Consider the following 5,570-nt stretch of genomic DNA (forward strand, 5'->3'; position numbering starts at 1 on the left):
TGATCTGATACTAAGTTCTGATCAACAGCCATATCCTGATGCTCACCTAAAATCTGATCATCAGCATCTTGATGCAGAGAAGGTGTTGTTGATAACTCTGGAGTTTGAACAGCATCAATAACAGATGTTGTAGAAGTATTATTTGCTGTTGGAGCTTCTAAGAAAAGTATTCCAGGCACAACCAGGTTCTGAATATCAATTTCAGCACTTGTGCCTGGATCAACAAGAGACACAGATGGTGAGTTAGCCTTGTCAGATACAGCTTCCTGAGATGGAGTTGATGGAGAAGAAGTGACTGGAGCAAATTCCTTGTCTTGTGAGAACAGAGATTCCTGATCCCCTTCCTTAGCTGCTTCCTCCTCATCATCTGAAACTGGCCTTTGTGCCCTCTGTTTCTTGTACTTCCTTGTTGATTTGGATTCCTTGGGAGTTTCAGGAACTATCATGCGTCTAAGCCTCTTGAGAAGCCTAGAACCCCCAATTGCAGAATCCTTCTGAGAAGTTGCGTTCTCAGCTTCAACCACCACATGTTCTGAAGAAGGAATCTGTACCTCAGAATCTGATTCATCTCTCAAAGTAAATCGCCTCCTCTTTTGAGGTGTTTGAGGAACAGTCTTTGTTCTCTTTGGCTTAGAGGATGTAGGCTTCACAGTAGGTGCTGAAGAAGAAGGTTGAGCAGTCTGTGAAGTGGAGAGATAGGATTTGAGATAAGTTCTGAGGGTAGGTTGAGTAGAATGAGAGGTAGGTACTGAGGTTGATGGATTTTGGTTATGGTGAGTTGGTTGAACATTTGAGTAAACAGATTTGTAAGTATTAGGATCAACATTTACCAGAATCTGTTTCACAGACTGAGGAATCTGTAATTGTCTCACCATTGATTTCTTTGTGTCAGCATTTATCAGGTCGTTAAAGTACCTTTTTGCAACCTTAAAAGGTGGGGTTTGAGTGCTGACTAACTGGGGTTCAGCAGTACAATACGTATAAATAAGTTGACAGAATCTAGCAAAATACGTAAAGTCTGATTCACTGCAGTACATCTTAGAAATAAGGCATAACTAAAATTTTGCTAAAGATCTGTCATTGTCCTGAAACCGACTGAAGAATGAGTTTATGCTTGAGTCCACCTCAACTATTTTGTGCTAATTTTATGCATCTTTTGAAATTCTATTTTACAGTGGCTTCTCAATGTAAGTGAGTCACGACTGTTTATCAGAATTTATGCTATTTTCAGAGTATTTCTCCAGTAATCATAGAGTGTGAAAAGTCACCAAGAAAATATTTTGCTTTTCTGATGCATATTTACTTAATACCAGCAATGCACTTGGGTCGTCCCTTCCACATTTTTACTCTAGATCTCAAAGGAGTACCTGATTTTAATCTTTGATCTTTTTGCTTTTGCTTTTGATAAGAGAGGTCTATCAGCACTTAGTACATTCAGCAGTTTTACTAGTATCAGAACTTAACAGATGAGTAGCATTATTCTAAATATAGTTGAAGATGATGGAAGTGAAATTCCAATGAAGAAGAATTATGCTAAACTTGAAGTTATTCTGAAAGAGAAATGTTTGTGCTATAATGAAGACTCATCTCATCCAAGAGTAATCAGAATTGGTGATAGATTGGAAAGAAATCACATCTCAGCACTTAGGACTACAATCTACCAGATTGGAAGTCAAGATGAAGAAATGAAGCAAGTCAAGGCTACATTAGCTCAAGTCCTGAGGAATGCAGAAGAAAAGCTGATATCAAACTTTGTCAAGAATCACTTTGGATTCAGATTGACTCGGTAAGATTGGTAAAAGCTACAAGGACTGTAAGTTGTAGTTAGTTGTTTAAATAAACTCTTATTGCATTTGTACTTAAATATTTTTGACATCATCAAATCTATTGAATTGTATATTTTTCATAATTTACAAGTTGAGGGAGATTGTTAGATATATTTGAGATGTCATGTCTAATCTGTTATGTTTAGTTTCAGAATTTAATATCAGGACTTACTGGAAATCAGAACTTACTGAAGTTAGAACTTATATCAGAACTTAAGGCTGTCAGGATATATATCAGGACTTAAGTGCGGGTACTTCAGATAAGGAATGCAGCTGATTTACAGGAGAGGATCATGACTAAAACAATAGAAGATATACATGAAGAGTTGGACACCTAGAAGACTTGTAGAAGATAATATCTGATTGATATATTTTAGGAGACAGAATTATATTTCATTCAATTAGAAGATATCTTGTAACTGTGTACTATATAAATACAGCTTAGGGTTTACACTATAAGTGTTATCATTCACGAGAAAGATTATACATTGTAACCTAGCAGCTCTTAGTGATATTGTTCATCACTGAGAGAGTAGTTTAATCTACTTTCTAACAGAGCTTATTATATTGAATAAACTTGATTACTGTTACATACTTGTTCTAAATCGATTTGATTGTATAAGCACTATATTCAACCCCCTTCTATAGTGTTGTGTGACCTAACAGATCAAACTCGAGGCATGCATTGTGTCATCCTCTGTTAACGTTCAATCCTTCTTTCCTTGATCAATGAGTAAACTATTAACCAAATTAGTATTTGAGCACAACTATGCATTTTATAGTCTTACTCAATCAAGAGGCCAATAATATCACTCCTTTAATAAAGGAAGGCTAAATCCCATCTAGATCATTCATATTTCTCATACGATTCATAATGTACCCAGTGTGTACTTTTATTATTACCCGGTCAAGGATAACTTTTAATAGTATCAAAGTATATTAATTCTCGTATAGAAATATAATGATTTCAGGTCAAAGGACCAATACATCATTATCACTGTGAGATTAACTTATGACATTATAAATATGTAGTATCTCACAACGGGTCAATCCAGCACCATGTATTTAATACATGTGCCTGTGTTTTGACTTTAGTATCACCATACCTATGATCGATGAGATATGATCATCAGCCAACAAACACACTAATCTCAATGTATTTATTATCGTCCCTTAACAATAATACTTGACTAGGGATCTTTAGGAATATCAATACTATTCTCATAATCTCATTTCTATGTCACGTACTTAGAGATATAGGTTTACATATCATATTCCAAGGACATTTATTAATCTAACATCTTATCGCAGAAAATAAAGATATAATAAATTACTAAAGAATAATCCATATAATCATAATTAATAATCCAAATGTTTCATAATATAAACATAATAGTGTTGTCTCTAAGGCACAAACACTAACAATCTCCCACTTGCACTAGAGCCAATCACCCATGTATCTAATACCCATGGAACCAGTATGACCTTCGTGCTTTTGTTGCGACAAAGCCTTAGTCAGTGGGTCTGCAATATTATCATCAATATGCACTTTAAATATATGTATATCTCCTCTTTCATTAATCTCTAGAAGGAGGTGATATCTCTTAAGTTATGCTTTGCCCGGGAATGGGACCTTGGTTCTTCAACCTGCGCGCTGGCACCATTATTATCACAGTAAAGATCAACTGGATCTGTAGTAACTCGAATTTTTGAGACTTTGTAAAAACATTTAATGAATAGTAACCCTGATAGACAGAGAAATTTTTTTAGCCCACACTATGTAGTGCATGAGAAAATCAGTTTCGGAGTTGATATTATGATTATATGTACCAAATGAGTGTATGTAATTGCTATTAGTTTTCGAAGAAAACGAACTTTGAAAAACGACCATATTTACGAATCATCGAGGATTACGGGAATCACAATATAATTACGAATTTAAAACCCTACGGATTTTTATTCAAGTATGATAATTCAAAACAAAAGGAATAAATACGAAAGGATTTATGTCGCAAACCAATTCCGAGAAAGTATTACGAAAACATTTAAGTAACCGAGCGAACGCGTAAATGATTAAATAAATGTAACGCACTAAATAACCATGGTAGAAAAGTAACCATGGTTACTTTATCAAATAGTAAGTTAAGCATAGGATGATCAACCAAGGGCTAGCAAATAGTAAGCTAAAGAGCTAAACCAAGTGGCTTAGCTTGTAATCTACCAATGCTAGCTAGTTTTGTCTCCAAGATTGGCAACCAAAATCAAATCCTAGGATATATACTAAGGAATAAAAATCAACTACAAGATATCACCACATTATTTCAAGAAGCTCCCAAGAAGCAACAGAAAAACTCTCTCCCCCATTTCTTCTTCTTCCATTCGGCCCTTCCTATAAAACAAAGAAATCAAATTCAAACCTTCAAGCTCTAGCCATGGATAAATCCTCCCATTAATTCTAAATCTTCCTACCAACCAAACTAATATAAGATAAATCTTCGAGCTCTTTTTATCAAGGTTTGATGGGTGAAATAAAATCAAGAAAGTTGATAATGAATAGTATGAATAGTAACTCTTCTTTGGTTTCGTGATTTTAATGGTAGTTTTAGGTTCTAAAAACTATACTAAGCACTCTCAAGACTTCACCATCATCAAGAACACATCTCAAGCTCTCAATAAAGGTATAAATCTTTGACCCAACCTTATTTAAGATTTAAGTTCAAGATCCTTTTAGTATATAGTTGTAAACCTAATTCTGGTGAGAGTTTTGTTGTAATCTTGATGTTTAGCTAAGTAGATTTAAGGTTGATTGTTGTTGCCTCAAGAATATGATGTTATTGAGGGAATTTAGTGTGGTGATGATGATATGTTGATTTTTGGTGGTAGTATAAAGATTTAAGGCATAAACGAAACTCCGATCGTAACCGTAATCTCGCTAAAACGAACAAAACATAACTTTAAGTTTTTGCAGAAAGTCCCGAAGATTTAAACTGTAGTTTCCTGAAAAATAACCCTTGTTTATGATAGAAAATGTTATAAGGATCGTTTAGGCGCTTGAATCGCTTGATTCCGATTTATGAATCAAAAGTTATGGCCGTTTTACTAAAAGTGATTTACAAACTTTGAAAATAAAAAGGATCGACTTAAAGTGTTCATAAATCATGAAATTTTTACAGAGAGTAGTAAATTGAGTTTCCTAACTGCCATAAAAATTTCAAGTGAAAATAAGGATTTTTCAATTTCATAAAAATATCGGAGCCGAGACCGCGCGATTAGAAACCGTAGAATCTATAAGCGGAGCCGACTGTAATATTCCATATTTTCAAATATTATTATTATTATTAGTTGAAATTGTTTATGTGATTTTATGTGAATTTTAGTGAATTATCTAGTGATTGGAGTTGATGTTTTGGATGTTTATATATGATATTCTTCGAGTATTCTAATTTTTATATGTCCAGAATAAAATATAGATAATTCTGATATTTTTCTGGTAATTTTTGGACTGTTCTATGCTTCTATAATGATTTATGGATTTATTAATTATTTTCTGAATAATTACAAAATTATTTTATAAAGCCGAGAATTGTCCAACTTCACCCGTTTTTGCGTTCTTACAACCCAAAACTCTTTGGAAAACTCCTTCTTAACCTAATCTAGTAATTCCAGACATTTTTCATGTTTTAATTTTTTCAATCCGGATTACGGTTTGACCCGTACGCGTCCTGGCATAAAATTTTCGATACG

Source organism: Apium graveolens, chromosome 9 (assembly GCF_009905375.1).
Source record: "Apium graveolens cultivar Ventura chromosome 9, ASM990537v1, whole genome shotgun sequence".
NCBI classification, from domain to species: domain Eukaryota; kingdom Viridiplantae; phylum Streptophyta; class Magnoliopsida; order Apiales; family Apiaceae; genus Apium; species Apium graveolens.